At 46.0% G+C, this 19035-nt stretch overlaps 1 protein-coding gene across 13 annotated transcripts in view; it reads right to left on the bottom strand.

Moving 5' to 3' along the window:
- Positions 1-19035, bottom strand: part of DOCK7 (dedicator of cytokinesis 7) — an 888535-nt gene that overhangs the window by 792648 nt on the left and 76852 nt on the right. The window lies entirely within an intron of this gene.

Below are 19035 nucleotides of genomic sequence, written 5' to 3'. Positions count from 1 at the left end.
ACTCACCCTGAGTGACTAAAAGTCAGATTTTTAATGAACAGTTTCCTTCTAGAAAAGTGAGAATTGTGCTTTTCACCTCCCTCGTGGGGCGTTCAGTCACAATGTGAGCAGGAAGACTTGGATATGCATGTTATATGCTAAAAACAACTATAAATATTCTATATTCTCTAAAACATCTTATGTAGCTTTCAAATGTTTTGCTCATTAGACCACTGTTCTTATTTGCAGTTCCTGAGTCTTTACTCCTTGATATATATCTCTATGGCCAGAAATGAACAAACCTTCAAGAAAAATTAAACCATCCTCAATATCCAAACAATCAGAAAATCCGAGCACATCTAGAAATAAATTGGATTCACAGACAAGACAAGTCGGTCTAATGCTGTGTTTTCACACTTCAAGTACAAGTTCTTCCTGTTTTTAAAGCAAGAGGTGTACCTTAGAATAAGGTGATGTTTTCACTGCTACACTTGTCCTGCAGCTGCCTAAATACTGAAGGGAGCTAACTTCCGGACTGTGCCCCTGGAAGAGGAAGGCCTTTCCGCCTCGTGGCCATAGCCTAGTCCCACAACTCTATCCGCTCCTGAGCAGCTAGCACATCAGTGCAAGGTACACTGGCAAAAAGGCAGCTATTAGTTCTCTCAAGAGTGAACAAGCCACAGAAGGGTTAGAGGGACTGGCTCGGCAGATGCTCAGTTCAACTGGCCCAGTCGCTGTGAAGAGGCCTGACCTAAGCCCATCCTTCTGAGCTTTCTGCAATTTCCACTTCAGAGGTTTCAAATTTGCTGGGAAAACTGAAGCAGAGCAAGCAGATGGCCCTGTGCTGCCTTGCACCCACAGATCACTGTAACCTTTGCCTCTAGGCCATGCTGTGGGATCACCAACACTTGCTTCAAAGCCTCACAGAGCCCTGCAGTGCCTCTGGTCCTTCCCTTTTACCAGGGGCCTCGAGCGGGAGAGGTTGTGGTGTTCCCAAGCTTCAGAACCAGCAGGGATGGCAGAGCTGGATCCCTAGCACTGGGAAGGCTAGGAGTATGGAGAACATTCCCTGTGTTATTTTACTCACAGCCACTAACACCAATATATAACCAGGATGCATAGTATCCACACTTCCTCCTTGGCACTGGACAGACAGTGGAGGTTTATTTGAGGTGAACTTCCCTCCTTTGCATAAGCATAACAAAGGAACAGAGGGAGAGAGAAAGCGTTGCTGAGCCACATGCAACGCGGGAGGTGACTTTCTGCAGCCTATCAGAGAGTATTCCTGTGTGGAGTGCTTAATCATTCCTTTCACCCCAAAGTACCGCACTCACAAATGGTCAACATTTGTGCCTCTCCACATAACAGGCCTAATGAGCATCCTCGTGCAAAGACAAAGCCATCCATCCATCAGTGAGTCATTGTTACAAGACATGTTTGTTAGCATACTCCAAATGGTACCAATCCTCTATGCTCCTGAAAAATCTACTCTTGAGCATTCAGCCCTGCCAATTACCAGCCCCTTCACATATGTACTATTATGTGCTGTGGAAGAGACGGTCTCCACTAAACTACAAAAGTAAATCATCATCAGTCATCCCCTATACAACCATCAGTCTGCATTCAAACCTTATGTAGCCAAGAGAATATATCCTTAAAATGACAACAATGGCCCTGCACCTTTAACCATTCTTCAATACAATTGACCATTACACCCTAAGCCTACAGCCTGCAAGCAGGTATGGGATCCGCCAATGCAATGTTCCAGTGGTTCACATTCTATCTTATCACCAGAAATGAAGCTCTAAGTGGCTGCACATCACATGCAGATCCTTCAATGATCAATGCACACCCCTGTCGTCTTCAATTGCCACATGGAGCAATTGTCTTCATTATTTTTATTGTTAATTTATTCAGCAAAGAACAGTAGCCAAGTCACAAGCAAAGAGCAAAAAGTTTTGCAATAATCCACGTAAACCACACCAGTGTTCTTTACATTACATTTTATGTTACATCTGCATATCCCCCAAAGATATTTGTCAGTTCCATTCTACGTATGTATGCAGTGGTGTCCCTCATTCGGTCAACTTTTATTAATGTCTATCCCATGGCATTTTCGGTTCTTACTTTTCAATACCCCTCATTAAATTGTCTGAGCCGTATTATGGCTGTGGCCATACTTGGTAGGTTCTGTGGGCCTCGTCATGGCCTCTGCGCTCTACTGTCTACCTGTACCTTATTAATGGTTCAGGGCAGGCAAGTATCAGGCGGGGCCGTCATTTTATTGTGACATGATGCCTCCCATGTTGCCATCCCAGAGTCTCTTTTAATTGGTTATCAGGTCTTGTACGTTTCATTAGTCCCTCCTCCGCTAGAGCCCATTCAGACAAGGCTCTTTCCCACGCCTGCACTTGTGGTGGCTGTGATCGGAGACAATGTATTGCTATATTTCATTTATCGAACAGCAGCCTCAGTGCCCTTAATTTAGGCCTCATTTTTCAGCTGTGGCGTCATCCTGAGAACTTTTTATTTAATTTTACGTATAGGACATTTACCTGGTTATAAGGTGTAGCTTAGCAAATACCTTTGCCCAAAATTTGTCGAACACACAACAGGTCCGTATCATGTGGAGAAAGTCTGCTTCCAGGCCCCACACATTGCGCAATTCACTGATCTTTGCAGCTATAATTTACCCAGTTTCTCCGACGGTAGGTAGGTTCTTCGCAAAGAGTTAAACTGCAAAAATATGAACTTAGGATTCCTAGAATTTGTTTTTCTATTCCTTCTCAGTGATGAGTTCAGGACAGTCTTACCCTACTGCTCCCTTACTTTAGGGGAATTCCCTTCGGGGTCTGCTTTTATTCCTTTGCAATGGTTTGGTACGACTCTCCTTTCCTGCGCTATTTCTGTCAGATGTGCAATCACTGGTGTAATCTAGAGGGCCTTTGAGAACTCTCCAGATTTCTCTTGCTGTCTGTGTTAAACATAAATACAGAAGGTACTGTTCCAGTTTCACCCGAAAGACAGGCTGGGCTTCCACGATGGTGTTTTATTTGTCATTGGGGTACAGATCCCACACTGTATTGCAGACACCTTTCATTCAGTTTGTTACTAACTAATTTGCCCCAATTTCTGAATACTTCAAAAATGTATATTTGGTGAAAAAGATGGCTTACATTGTACTACTCTGCCATTACTCACTGATTATTTCCATTTGTCTCATTGCACAGGGATATTCAGCAAATACATTCTAATCTATCATAAGTAGACATGACATGTCATGTCCATGAATACCCAGTATTAGTTTGGTCTCCCGGTTTACTGCAATGCCTAGTTTTCCCACAGCATGTTGGAGTTGAGCTGCCATGTAGTACACTTCCAAGTTAGGCTATCTCAGGCGTTTCCTAGCCCAACTTTAACACATCTTATTTGCACCTGGTACTTCTGCCTGCCCACACCAATGAGACCAGCAAGCTGTCTAATTCACTCTTGGTAATGGAAACATTGAGTTCTGTATCATATATAAGCACCTGTGTAGAACTATGATTTTGCCCCGGCCTATAAGTAGTAGGGTGTTACAAACTGTATCGGGCTTCTCAGCCTTGGCATTACTCTTCCCATATTACGTTTGAAATGTTCCTCTGCATGTGTGCCACTTGTATAACTGGGTAACATAATTTGTCCACTTGTATCTTATCCCTAGTGCTGGACACACATTTTAGTCCAGTCTGACAAGTCTGCCGTGGGGACTAGTTTAGTTTTCTCCTAATTTGTACACATTCCAGCAACCTTAATCAGACCCTCTAGCTCATGCAGAACCACTGGCACAGATTCTTCCAGCCTGCACAAGTATATGAGCGTGTCGCCTACTGATGACCATATGCACAGTTGATCCCACTACTATTGCTCATTCATGTAACACTGACCTCAACGTGCAACCCAGAGGTACCATTACCAAGGCAAACAGCCTTTCCATTTCCCAACGATTGGAGATTACCCAGTCCAACTTCACCCCAGCCAATGGTCCTGGAAAAGCTTTTGTGCATTTTATATTTTTGTGTTTTATTAACAACGTGCAGAGCATGGATTCACTTTCGAATTTATATGTACACACTCACATGCTGCTATTGCATTTGAAACAAATTTGCTATATCTTCTTAAAATGTGTTTTTCTGGCTTCGAGTTAGGCCTCAACGCCATCTTGTTCAAAATGGATATCTCCTTCTGCATGTTCGCTGCTCTTTGTTTCTGCAGTATGTAGTCAAGCAGAGTTATATTTGTTTATTTCCATTGGCATGGTTGTCGCTGTTTTCAAAGAAAACATTCCACATGGTCACAGAAATGTTGTTTTTTTTTCCAAGGCCCATGCACCAGCTCACTGTACCGTATTCATTCATAATAGTTTGCTGTTGTTCATGTAACTAGTTTGTTCTGCCATCTCCGGATGGCAATACAGTAACACAGAGTGGGCACAATTAATACTCCTGAAGTGGGATAGTGCTCAGATGTTAAGGCAATATGATGTTTCTTAAAAGGGTGCTCTGTTTTACTGGGGAAGTAATTGATTTGCTCACACCATGATGATTTTGCAGAACTAATGATTTTCTATACAAGGAAACTGTACATAAACCCTCAATTTTAGGTGTGAGCCAGAGGACTTTTCAATGCTTCTTGGGATAGAGTCCGTTTTTTATTGATTTTGCTGCTCACTTGGGACTTCAAATGTTTCTGATTTTGCACATTACTCTGCATTGCCCTATTTGCTGGGAGCCTTCATGGCAATGACTTCATGCAAATGCATTTACAATTTCTGTGCCACATCTTTTGAATTTCTATAATAAATCTTTAAAATTTGAATTCTGACCTAGAACTCAGATATGGAGTCTGTCCTTGCTTAAAAGACTGCACTTTGATTTTCTGTAGGGTGTCTTATCCCAGGGACACATTGCTTCGTGATGTCTGAGGTTCAACACTGTCTCCGATTAATCCGCCCATGGGCCTACTGTTAAGGTAATATTTTGGGAAGCACAATTTTAGGGGTTAAGCTACTATTTAGGGATGTACAATTTTAGAGGTTCCCCACACCCATGACTCATATATAAAATGTGTTTCCAGTCAAGCCATTCCAGCTCAAATCCCACCTATATCAATAATTGTACTATAGAGTCCCATCCGATGATATGAAAAGTCTTTTCAACATGCAGCATGGCCAGGGAAGAATAGTCCTCCCCAATCACTGCTGAATGTAGGATGTGAGTAAGCCGTCTCAGATTCTGTGTAGTGCTCATATGTGGCATACAACCACAACAGTTGTGGTGTAGAATATCTCTCATAACTGTTATTGGCCTATGCACTTGGACTTTGCTCAATATTTTAATGTGTGTATTGATCAAGAACAATGGGTGATGCATCATCTCTTTATAATTTTGGTATTGTAACAATTATTGCTTCTCTCATAGTTGGTGTAATTGATTTTGTATCCTTCGCCTCTAATAAAACCTCCAGGAAGTGCTCCAAAACCATGACCAGAAATATGTGGTATATGTCTGCCAGGAAACCCTCACACAACGGTGTTGTCCATTTTTTCAAATCATTACAAATTCCTCTTTGGTCAGTTCGGCATCCAGCTCTTCCCTCTGCTCCTCTGTAAGCCTGGGAAGGCTTATAGAGGCTCTGTAAGCCTAGAAAAACATGTATGTCCATACTATTATAGTACTGAGGTCTTGTACATAACGTCTTCAGATGTTCAAAGAGTGTCCTATTCACTCCCACCTGTATGACTACCAAGTCACCATCACGATCCCTCAATTTCTACATCACTATGTGGGGTCTTTCTCATCACAGTATCCAAGTTGAAAGCCTTACAGTTTTGTCCTCTTCCACAGAGTGCAAGTGAAAATATCTTGCAGCCATTTTTATCAGCATATTATAGGTTCTGAAATAACACATATTTTTCTAACAAATACCACTTTCCATTTTGAGCAAACAAACTCAATATTCCAGAAGAAAAATCTTTGCTGAAAAACAGAATTTTTGCATTCAAAATATCAGTTTTCTTTTTTAGGAACTACACAGTGCCCAAACATCCGATGTTAATTTTCATCAAGTACTCACATGTCCAAATGCCTCACATGAAGAGATTCCCAGGTATTACAATCATAGGCCATGGATATTTCTCTGCCTTGCTTATGAAATAAATTTCAATTTGGCTGAATCGAATTTAACTATTAGAACCTGGCTGTGTCTTGGAGCTGAGTGTCTACATAGATTTAATCTAGACAGAACCTGGTCTCTCAAAAAAAAAAAAATTACATTTCTACATATATACATTTTATCAACATCATAGCCCTTATCCTCTCTCAGTGACTGTCTTGAACCTCCACATTCTATATCTAAAACACTCTTTTCCCATAATAGTGCTTACTTCAGAAAACACCACCACCTCATAACTTCTTGAGTGATTCTGAATTGATTGCACTAATTGGCAAATGTGCTCTTTGCAGCACTGCATGATTTGCACTGCCAAAAACCCCATCTTAACTTAAAATGTGTCTCTCAATCACTTCTAATCTCAGCATTCCGAATCTAAGAGAGTGAACGATACACGCACGTTTTAGTGTCATTCAGTGGCTGGTATACATGTTTCGACAGATATCAGGAAAGGGTGGATTCATCGAGCCAGACAAACATGAGCTATAACCACGGCTGTTGAATGTCTAATGTTAGTAAATCTTCAATCAGCACCTATGAAGGCGCATAAAAACAATTTCCAAGTCATTAACAATCGCAATGCAACAGAAGAAACTTCCCAGAGTGAGGTTTCTTTTTACAAAAGTACCTCTCGTTAGATCTTATGATAAACAATGGTGTGCTGTAACCTAAGAACTCTAGTCTTGAGAGTCATGGTAACTTTCTTGCAGCTCTATTACATGAACAACTTCACATCGCTCAGGCACCTCTCAGCATCGGCTGCAAAATGTGCGCTCGGCTTTCGGCCTCGAGGCCAAATGCTGGTTTCTTTTGGGAAAGATGCCGCCATTTTTTATCATTACTCTATCCGAGTCGGAACGCGCTGTTCCTTTTAATAAAAATAACACTCGAGGATGCCAGCAATAATTATGGTCTGCAAATCAAAGGATCCCACGAGCCAGTCTTTTTGTCTCTTAAATACAGCCATGGAAACATTTTCTCAAAACTGCTTTACACAAAAGATACAAAGCACATCCTCATCCTATCGGAAGTACAAGTTTTTGTACTTAAAATGTTATCCTTGCAGGTTTCATCAGGTAAAGTGAACTGCAACCCAAAACAATCCGAAGATCGGTGGACTTCTATCCAGTCACTGGTGCTAAATCCTGTGGAGCAGGAGGGGGACTGAACTGAGAAAATAGAAAGAGCTTCCGAACACTCTGCCTCACTCACAAATGCCAGTAAAGAATTTCTTCCTATTAATGGTACAGATATTTTAAATTCTCTAATATGTACCGTTTAGTTGTCCTGCAATCTGGATATCTATTTGTGTTAGGGTGCCAAATGCCATAATTGACTATGCGCTGATGAACCCACCCTTCTATAATCACTTGAAGGGACTCAAGACCCTGATTTACATGTAGAGGTTTTCAAGGCTTCCACTGTCAAATCACAGCGCAAGCTCCTGCATAAAGGAAATGTCACTTGAGGTGAGCCTGGTACAAAAGCTTCAAGTAATTTGCTACCACATGACCAGCTTGCCTTAATTTGGTGATACAACTACCAAAACATGCCTACTGGTTTCAGTCGGCCTGTCATGCACTGGGGATGCAGTATAATGAACTGGAAGTTTGTAGGGCCTTGTTAACTCTTTATTCTTAGTTGGCGATTGTGAGGCATGCCTACTGGATTTGCTGACCCTTTAACCAGCGACACGATCGATCAATGATGTGCTTTTTAAATATCTTGATCAAGTGCATGTGCATACAGGCGCTGTGATGAAGTGGATGTTTCCTCATTTATGACAGACAGGATTCAGCTTGTCCGAGTGGGGTGAACCAGACTCCTCATGTCAAAATGCTACACAGTTTTCTGCAAAGACAGATCTTTTCATCAAAAAAGTATATTTGGATTTGGGAGGACCCTCTCATTTGGGGTCTGCAGTGGTCGGAGGACAGTGAGGACAGAATATCATTGTACACCGATGATATCCTCCTGCATGTGGCATCGCCCAGATCCTAGATTACTAGAATCCTAAACATCTTCGCGACCTACTGACGGTTCCCCGGCTATACTATTAGATGGTCGCAGTCTGTGAACCTCATTTTACATGAGGGGTCGCCGGCTTTGCCAAAAGACTGGGAGGCCCAGGTGGTGTCAGATGGATTGCGCTATCTCGGGATATTTGTTACCGCCAACCCTGAATTGTTCACAGCCCAAAACTTAAATCCCCCATCGACATGACTGCAGATGGATGTACAGCACTGGAGAGCGCTCCCGCTCTCCATCTTGGGTAGAGCTACCCTTTTCAAGATGATGGCATTGCCGCAATTCTTGTACTTCCTCCAGAATACGCCCTTCTCAATACCGGACAGTTATTTTAAATCAATTCATGGAGAGATAAGAAAGTTAAGGGATGGGGGCTCCAAGAATAGAGCTCACTAAACTCACTAAGGGATGGTACGATGGCGGGATAGCCCTCTCGGATATTCGAAGCTATCACCGGCAGCGCACTTCATGGTGGTCATCCAATGGGTACATACGCCCATGACGGAACCGGCATACCGGATGGACCGATTAAACCTAGGTCCGACGGGGTATCTCAGGGCGCTGTACACCCCCCCCCAAAAAGCTCCACCTCAGAGCGCCCACAGGCTCACGATACAGATCTGGCATGGGACGCTGGGAGAGTTGGGTGGGAAAATAAGATTACACAAACAACACCACTGTGGGACTCGCAGCTCCTAGAGAGACTTAAGGAGTGGCAGGGCTATGATAAGTGGGATCTGGTGGGTGTGTCGACAGTCCGAGATGTGTGGAAGGAAGGTAAGACCACTTACTGAACTACAGAAAGACTATGACTTGGCCCCCTCTGAGGCATTTGGGTATCTGGGACTCGAAAATAGATTACTGGAGGAACATCTAACTAAAAAGGCGATCTCGCTAACATATAAAAAAACTCATTAACTACGCTCCAGACAGTTTAACCCATTTAAAAGTAAAATGGGAAACAAACATCCCAGACTGGCAGGACGGGGAGTGACAGGAGGCAATTGCATCATCCCGTGAAGTGGCGATCCGGGCCCGGTTTCGCCTGTATCAACTTAAAATACTTCAGAGGGCCTAAGTTGCATGCACCACACTAGCAAAGATGGGGAAAATAACAGAAGTTTCCTGTCGGAGGGGCTGTAATTTGGTGGGCACATTCTTTCACATAATATGGGCCTGTCCCAAAATTCAGGAATATTGGGCTAAAATAATTCAATGTCTGAGTGGAGTGTATGGAAACGCGCTACATTGCGAACCACGATGTTGTCTCCTGAATGTGTGGGAGGTGACAGATTTGAGTAGCTGTGACCAAATTGGGGTGACATTGGCCCTAATGATTGCCAAACAAACCATAGCACGGGCGTGGGACTCGGAGGTGACTCCATCTTTGGGAGAATGGAAGAGGGATATGGACTGGTGCATGGTGGGAGAAAAGGCGGTATATACGAACAGAGGATGCTCGAGTAAGTGATGGAAGATCTGGAGCAAGTGGAATCATTATAGAGGCAACCCATGCATGCTTCCGGAGCCCTGGGGGAGAGTGGAAGAACTGTTGGAATAAATTTGACCAAGATGAGTGGAAGGAAGGGGAATACAGTAAGGTGCTAGGTGGGGATTGTTAAAAAATGTGTACAAGTATTCTGGTACAATCATAGAATGTCATTTATGTAAGATTGTAACTTTGTGCTATGGTTGAAATAAAAAGATACAAAAACAAAAAGTATATTTGGCACCTTAAGTACTAGCTTGTGAAGAATAAATCTTGGATGCCCCGATCCAGGGTTTTCCGGAACTCCGGAAGAGATGGGGAGGTCCGTAGATGAAAAGGTAGCTTGTTCCATGTCTTTGCTGCTAGGTAGGAAAAGGAGCGGCCTCTGCTACATCGGATGAGGGGGCTGAGAGCGAGAGAAAGGGACGCAGAGCGGAGGTGTCTGGTAGGCTGATGGAAGTTCAGGTGGTGGTGGTTCAAGTAAGTGGGTTCGCAGTTGTGTAGGGCCATTTATGCATGGGTCAGGAGCGTGAACTTGCATCTTTTCTGTACAGGGAGCCAGTTGAGTTCCCCGAGGTAGAGGGTGATGTGGGCTCGTCTAGGGAGTTCAAGGACGAGTCTGGCCACGGTGTTCTTGAAGGTCTGTAGTCCACGGAGGAGGTGAGCTGCAGAAAACGTTGCCATAGACCAGTTGGCTAGAGACGAGTGCCTGGGGGATGATCCCTCTTGAGCTTTGGGGTAGCCATTAGAATATCCTATGAAGCATGCAGAGGATAAAGAAGCAGGAGGAGACAGAGCTGACCCCTGGTTAGCGTGTTGTCCAGAATGATGCCTAGGTTCCTACCATGGTCCGTGGGGTAGGCATAGGTCCCAGTTCCGAAGACCACCAGAATATGTCCAATGGGGAGCTTTTGTTTTTAAAAATCAGTACCTCTGTATTGTCCATGTTGAGCTTTAGGTAGTTGTCTTGCATCCAGTTGGCAACATCTGTCATGCAGTTGTGGACATTTGTTTTGGTGTTGGTAGTGTCTTCAGAGAGGGAGAGGATGAGTTGTGTGTCATCAGAGCTGGATATGATGTTGAATCTGTGGGTTTTGGCGATGCTGGCCGGAGGTGTCATAAGAGTTGAAGAGGGGGGGCTGAGCAACGATCCTTGGGTGTAACCCACAGATGATTTCCTTGGGTTTCGGAAGTGAAGTATGGAAGGCAGACTTTTTGCGTTCTTCTGGTGAGGAAAGGGGCGATCCATCTGAGAGCAGTTTCTTGGATGCCTATGTTGTTCAGCCTTATGGAGTGTGTAGTGGGAGACCATATGTAAGGCTGCCGAGAGGTCTAGGAGGATTAGAGCCACAGTCGAGTAGGGCTCAGATGTCATCGATAGCCACGATGAAGGCTGTCTCGGTCCTGTGATTGCTGTAGAATCCGGATTGGGAGGAGTTGAGTAGGAGGTTCCATCCAAGTGTGAGGCGAGTTGTTGGTTGATTGTTTTTTTTTATAATACTTTGTCCGGAAACGGGAGCAGAAAGATCGGTCGATAGTTATTGAGCTCGCTGGGGTCTGCCGCTGGTTTCATTAGTAGGGCGTTGACTCCTGCATGTTTCCAGTCCTCTGGGAAGGTGGCCGAGGCCATTGAGGTGTTGAACAAGGTGTGGAGTACATAGCTAATTTTGGCTTCTCCTTATGTTGAAGATGTGGTGAGGGCATTGGATCGGTTGGGGACCTGAGTCGAGCGAGTTCATTATGGAGGTGGTGTCCTGTGGGCCGAGCTGTCTTCATTTGGTTAGTCAGATGTCTGTGGTGGTAGCAGGTTTGTTGTGCGGTTGGAAGAAGTTGGTGGCCTTGGGCTGAGGTCTTAAGTTTCTGTAGATGTTGGCGATCTTGTTGTGGAAGAAGTTTGCAAGGTTGTCGCAGAGTTCCTGTGAGGGGGTAATGTTTGTTGCAGCTGAGGGGTTGGAAAATACTTTGATGATGTTGAAGATCCCTTTGCTGTTATTGGAGCTTGATCTGATGCGTTTCTTTGATTCTCTCAACTGTCAAGGTAGAGGGCTGTCTTGAAGGCCGTCTTGTCAGTCATGTCCTACCTGGTGCGCCATCTCCTATCCATTTGTTTACAGTGATGTTTAGCAGTTCTGAGGTCTCCAGTGTACCAGCTAGCCTGCTTGGTGGACCTTCTATGGGTGTTGTTGCAGATGGGAGTGACGTTGCCGGCGCAGTTCGTGAACCAATTGTTGATGCTTCTGACGTTCTGGTCAGGTAGTTTTAGGAGATTTATTTATTTTATTTTATTTATTAGCAAAGTTTTATATAGCGCTGGCTAGACCCAGAGGTATCAGAGCGCTTTACATGAGATGGGGAGGGTGGTGTTGAGGGCATTGATCCATGTGTCCTTTGAGACTTTGCTCTAGCTGCAGTGGGGTGTTGGGCAGACTGGGAGTGGAGGTACGTGAGATAGTCATGTTGAAGTTGACGATGGAGTGGTCGGCCCTTGTGAGTTCCATGGTGTGGATGTACCTGATGCAGTCGTTGGAAGTGAAGATGAGGTGTAGTATGTTGCCTATGGTGTGCGTGGGGTCGCGGGCGAGTTCGTGGAGTCTGATGTTGTTCATGCTGTCGAGAAGGTTGGTAGTGTTCAGGTCCTTGTGGTCTTCAAGATGGAAGTAGAGGTCGCCAAGAAAAATGTAGTTGATGGAGTCTATGCCGAGGGTGGCAATGAAATCTGTGATGAAGTTGAGGAAGGCTGGACATGGTCCTGGAGGTTAGCAGGCGAGGGTTCACCTGAAAGAGGTTTTGCGGTCTGTTTGGAGTCTGAAGTTCAGGGGTTCCATGGCTGGGGTGATGTTGACATTTGTGGTGGGGCATTGGATGGATTCCTTGTGTATAGTGGCGATCCCACCTCCAGGCTTGTTGCTGCGGTAGTGGTGGGTGATCATATGTCCTTCGGGTTTTGCCATGGCGATGTCAGGCATGGAAAGGGGGTTGAGCCAGATCTCAGTGAGGAAGAGGACATAAAGTGTGAGAGTTGAGATGAGGTCCCAAATCTCTGTAGGGTGTTTGCATAGTAAGCGTGACTTGAGAAGAGCGCATGCGAGTTGGTGTTTTGTTCAGTTGTGTCTGTGGTGTGTTCGGGGTGGAGCTGGTCGATGGGCTGGTGCGTGTGCTGTGGCAGGTGAAGTGGTAGTGGGTGCAGGGGAAAGGTTCTACCGTGTAGCGTGGGTCAGCATGCTGACAAGTGTTTGTTGCGGCATCACGGGTCAAGGAGATAGAGCTCGGCGATAGTGTATTCTCGGGGCGGGAGGGCCAGGGTTCATCCGCTGGGTATAGTCCAGGCACAGACAGACGCAGACAGGCTTGCCTCTGGTGTGCCTTCAGTTCGCCAGCAACGCGGTCGTGCTGCGGCCTGCATTAAGTTGGTCCTAGGGTGGGCAGGGCTTCTGTTAGCGGGAAGAACGGTGAACCGGAAAACTTGGGCTCCGGCGGTGGATCAGGCTGGAACAAGAAGGAACTGGATGGCACACGCAAGTGGCAGGCTAGGTGTCCAGGTGCCTACTGATGCAGTCGCACTGCAGCCTGCATTAAGTAGGTCCTGGGGTGCGCAGGATCAGGCTAGAACAATCAGGAAGTGGAGGCCACAGGCAAGTGAAGTCTAGGTGTCCAGGTGCCTAGTTAAGCAGTTGAGCTGTGGCCTGCATTAAGTATGTCGAGGGGTGGACGGGGCTTCTGTTGGTGGGAAGAATGTTGAGGGGGAAAACTGGGTGGGCAACGGTGGTGTCACTGGATCAGGCTGGAAAGAGTAGGAACTAAAAGCCACAGGCAAGTGGCAGTCTAGGTGTTCAGGTGACTACTGACGAGGTCCCACTGCGGCCTGAATTAAGTAGGTCTTCAGGTGGGTGGGGCTTCTGTTGGCAGGAAGAACGCTGAGCGAGAAAATCCAGACAGCGGCTGTGTCACTTGATCAGACTGGAACAAGTAGGAGCTGGAGGCCACACGCAGTGGCAGGCTAGGTGTCCTGAAGCCTCCTGGTGCAGTATTACTGCGGCCTGTATTAAGTAGATCCTGGGGTTGGAGAGACTTATGTTAGCAGGAAGAATGGTGAGCGGAAAAACCCAGCCACGAAAACCCAGGCAGCAGCGGTGTCACTTGGTCAGGATGGAACAAGCAGGAACTGGAGGCCACAAGTAAATGGCAGGCTGGGTGCCCAGGTGCCTACTGATGCAGTCGCACTATGGCCTGCATTAAGTAGGTTCTGGAGCGGGCGGGGCTTCTGTTGGCAGAAAGAACAGTGAGCAGGAAAACCCAGGCAGCAGCAGTGTCACTGGATCAGGCTGGATTAAGCAGGAACTGGAGGCCACTTGCAAGTGGCAGGCTGGGTGCCCAGGTGCCTACTGATGCAGTCGCACTATGGCCTGCATTAAGTAGGTTCTGGAGCGGGCGGGGCTTCTGTTGGCAGAAAGAACAGTGGGCGGGAAAACCCAGGCAGCAGCAGTGTCACTGGATCAGGCTGGAACAAGAAGGAACTGAAGGCAGAAGGCAAGTGCCAGGCTAGGTTTGAAGGTGCCTGCTGATGCGGACGTGCTGTGGCCTGCATTAAGAAGGTCCTGGGGTGGGCGGGGCTGCTGTTGATGGGAAAAACGGTGAGCGGTAAAACCTGGCAGAATAAAACAGGGAGTGGCGGTATCACTGAATCAGGCTGGAACAAGAAGGAACTGAAGGCAGAAGGCAAGTGCCAGGCTAGGTTTGAAGGTGCCTACTGATGCGGTCACATTGCAGCCTGCATTAAATAGGTCTTGGGGTGGGAGGACTTCTGTTTGCAGGAAGAACGGCGAGCAGGAATCCCCGGAAAACCCGGGCAGCAGCGGTGTCACTGGATGCCTTTTTTGGCTTGGCAATTTAGCCGCAGAGGGAGTAACTCCTACCCGGGACACTGAAGCCTAGACATCCACTAATTTATTTAGGACCTGTTGTATAAAATTGAATTCGAAAAAAGCAGTGGCAAATTACACACTGACTTTTGTGAATGGAAAATAAGTTTGCAAACCGACCTATGCACCAATGGGTAGGTTCACAAAATTCTGAGTCACAGTGGGTCGCAAATTGATCAACCTCATCAGTATACATGAGGCTGGTCGCAGTGGAGCAACAAAACTTAAGGGGGCCCCCCTGCAAAGTACACGGACGGGAATCAATCGCCCCCATCCACCCGGACCAAATCAGGAGCTCTCAGTCCAGTGTCCCGTTGGCCTTGCACAGTGCCGGAGGGGGCCTGGGCTGCAGGGGATAATGTTACGCCACTGGCAGGCTGCAAATTGCGACTCACTATGACTGGATTTCATCACAGGAAGGGTGGGGTGAGCTAGGTTGAGCAGACCACCTTGTTTGTGATCTCATTTAAATAAAGTAATTTTTTCTTTAGATGCAGCCCATTTTTTCTAAAAGGAAACGAAGCTGGCATTTAAAAAGAAAAAATGTATTTCTTTTTTACGATTTGTTTGCCAGTTGGCAGTAGTCCTCCAAACTACTACCTACTCTCCAACAATCTTTTTTTTTTTAATTCACAAAGGTGCGAGGGCCACAGTGGATCCCTTCCATTTTTCAAGTAAGTTACCACTTAACCCCTTCAGTGCCACGCCCTTTCCCCCTCCTGTGCCGGGCGTTGCATTAGTGGGTGGGGTTCATGACGAGATAGTCTCGTCATGGGCACAGCGCGACCGTGCTCCATGACGAGACTATCTCGTCATGGGCACAGAAGAGGTTAATCTCAGTAATGTATCAATGTTTTGTGAAAGGAATATGGTGGCAAAACACTGATACATACCATAATGAAATCGCTATTTGGAAGTGATGTCCTTAACAAAGCCCCTTTCAAATTGCGATTCATTTGCCTTTCTAAACCCATTTTGTGATTCAAGAATATGTTAAAGATTCGCAAATTTAGTAGGTTTAAAAAATATACATATTTTTGGTATGGAGATCTACCCCGTGATAGTGTGCCGCCCTTTGTAGTAGATGGTTGAACCCCAGTGAGTCTTCTGGTGGGGAAGGTCTGGAAGGGTAGAGATCATCCTGTGGGACGTTAGGGATATCAGGGATATTATAATCGTCCCATGGGTCTGGGGAGCCTGTGGGAGTGGGGTCCCCTGTAGGTAAATCTTGGGGCACGTCTCCTATGTCATCATATGGATCCCCCTGATCATCATCATCCGGAGAGGGTGTTGGGGAATGATGAGGTGGGGGCGGGGAAGGTGGGGGGGCGGTGGAAGTGGGGAAGGTATTCTGAAAGGGGAGGTAGCAGAGTCCTTCCTCTTTGGAGGTGGAGGCGGAGCAGGTTTTTCCAGCTGTCACTTTTTGATGGAGAGCATCAAATGTCCGGTCTTAGGATCCTTGGTTAGTGTTTTTTGTAATGGATTCGGTGTAAAGAGTTCTGGTAAGGTTGGTTGGTCCGTCGGCGCCAAAGGCGTCGGGCCGTTGGTTTTTTGGCTTTATCCGTGCTGGTTCGTTGTTTGGAACTATGCTTGGAAAGGTCTGATTGTTTGGTAGGCGCCGAGATGGATTTCGGCTTCGAAGTGTCGGTGCCGGTGGTCTTGTGTGCTTTTGTCGGTGCCGAAGATGGTGTCGGTACCGAGGAGCTGGAGCTGGGTTTCGACACCGAGTGTTTCGGTGCGGGGCTCGGTGTCGAAGCAGAGGCCATTTTCTTTTTCGGTGCCGACGGTGGGCTGGCTCGAGCCCGAGCCACCGGAAGGCTTAATCGGCTTCTTTACCGGTCCCGAAGGTGCGGTGTGGGAAGCAGTGTCTTTGGTCTTGCTTAGGCCCGGAGGCGAAGGCGTGACCGAAGCCTTTTTTGATGCTGGTGAGGGTGTGGGGGGGTAAATTAGTACTCACGACCCTCTGTGCCGGAGTGATGTCCTCCACATCTGAATCGTCAGCTTCGGAGGCGCTGACGAGTCCCTCGTCGGTGTGGTGTTCTTCTGGAGCGTCAACGCCTTCCCCGAAGATGTCGTCCGGAATCGCCGTCGACGAGTGTGCCATGGTTCTTCTGGCCCTTCGGTCCCGAATGGTTTTCTTGGACCGGAAGGACTTACACGCTGGACAGTCTATAGCCTCGTGTTCAGGGTAGAGGCAGAGATTACATACTTCGTGGAGATCGGTGTGGGGGAATTTGGACCCACATCGAGGGCACTTCTTGAAGGGAGTCCTTTCCATTAGCCAGGACCGGAGCTTGGGTAGGCCCGAAGGCCGTCGTCGATGACTGGAATGGAAGGTTCTTGCCGATGAGAGCCGCGTCGAGTGGGGAGATCGCGATCGAAAACAATACCGCAAATTGGGGTGAGGATTGCGCGTCGATCGTCGAACTGGAAGCTGTTCGGAACCGGAGCGCGAAGATTACATCCGAGCCCGATGGCGGAAAAAAACAATCTGAGGATGGAGCCGAAGCCCATGCGCAATACGATCCAAAAGGTGGAGTCACCGACCTTGTGACTTCCAAAGACTTTCCAAAAGGAAAAACAACTGCAAACATCCGGGCCCAACACCAGATGGCGATCTATGCACAAGTGTGTAATCTGCAGCTCATATGCCTCGAACATACATATTTTAGGTTGGAAAATAAAATGGCTTTTTATATCATGCCCCTAATTCCATTTGTCTAGCATCAGTTATTTACTTTGAGAAAGATCAATAATGTTCTAATCATTGCAGATTTTCAAGGAGTTGTCCAGGCACTGTACATCTCACACAGCTCTTCAGGAAATGCAATGCTGCCCGGTATCCCCATCTCTTAAGTGGTTTCTCTCCAGGTAGTGATCCCGACTTATGCCATACTAAAAGTGGGAGCAGAGGCAGCATGACACTTTCAAGGAAATATTTAAAGGACTACAGTGGTTTCCACTATGCCCTCATAAACAGCTGAAGCTTCCATTTACACTCCAAAGAGTCAGTGTACATGGCTTATGAAAACCAAGCTATGTAAGCTGCTCTGACTCATTCATACTCATATTTTTGTAGCTCCAAGCTTATAAAATAATTTGATGACCTTTAGTGGCTCTTGAGCTCTGGGTTCTTTCTGTAAAATGAAATTGTTTGACTTGATTGTTCAGCTTGTTAAAGCAAATAGTTAATAACCATTTGATTCCTCCAATGTTGTAGTTGCGATCCTGCCCTATTTCTCAATGTCCCTATAAATACAATTACAATTATTCTCAGCCTCTCTCTTTAATGAAGAGATGAACAGCCCTATGTAGCGATAGCAGATGCCGACAGATTAAACCATGTTTCACCTGTATTGATACCCCCAACAAGAAAAATGCTGCAGCAGCGCTTCAAACAGCGGGGATTCTACTTCAAATTACTTCCTTCTTGCTATGTTAAATGCACATATGTATTGGAGGGGTTTTTTCTTACAGTGACTCTATTTTGTATGTACCGATCTCTGGTTGGTGTGAAAATGCAATAAAAATATTTTTTTTTAAATTACTTCCTTCTTGGACTACGTACAGTGTACTATTGGCTACCTGTTGCTTGGTCTGGAAACGTCCTGAACCAATGCCAGAGGAGGCAACGTCTGGTTTCATTAGGCTCGTCTAGTTCGCTGTAGGGATTTCCAACGTGTGTCCTTCCTTTGCTGCAGGCTTCTTTCTGAAAGGCATTCCCTATGTAGGCACTCATTCCACTTTTTGTCCAAATCCTGACTCTGGCATTAATCTCCTGCTGGCACCCGAATTGGGATGATGACTCAAGCAGCACCTGTACATCGCTAGAGGTGTTTGCAAGCATGATTTGCACCACACAAAATGTGCGCTCGCAAAAACACCAGAAGCTGAGTTTGTACACCTCAGAATAAGGGGAAATCTACAGTATTCCAAAGTGGTCCCACATTCTGGGGTAATGTTACACTCAGCAAACAACTGGACGTGATGACATCAGCATCTGTGTGTGCACAGACACAACTCAATGTTGTTTGGGAAGGGGCATGAATCTCTTAATTTACAAAGAACTAATTACAAGGGAGCTACTCAGTCAATATGTTCATCCTAAAATAATAAAATGTATCTTACCCTTCTTCAAAAACAAGACGTATGCCTGCTATTATTTTTGAACCTTCATTATTCTTTCTATCATCATTGTTTAAATGCAATACATTGCAGTAATGGCCATTAAGAACAGAATTTTTATAAAAACACTTACTGAAAAATGAGTGCAAAGTTTGGTCTACAGATAAACTTGAGACCAAGTAACATTATCAAGTGATCTGAAACTTATTGGGAGATGAGGTCTCTGCGTTCCAGACCAGACCAATGGACATGTGGGCCCCTCTGGTCACCTACCTGGCAGCACGG

This window comes from Triturus cristatus, chromosome 4_2 (genome assembly GCF_964204655.1).
Source record: "Triturus cristatus chromosome 4_2, aTriCri1.1, whole genome shotgun sequence".
Lineage (NCBI taxonomy): Eukaryota > Metazoa > Chordata > Amphibia > Caudata > Salamandridae > Triturus > Triturus cristatus.
Note: the sequence above shows the minus strand (reverse complement) of the source record. Positions and strands in the feature narration are given on the sequence as shown.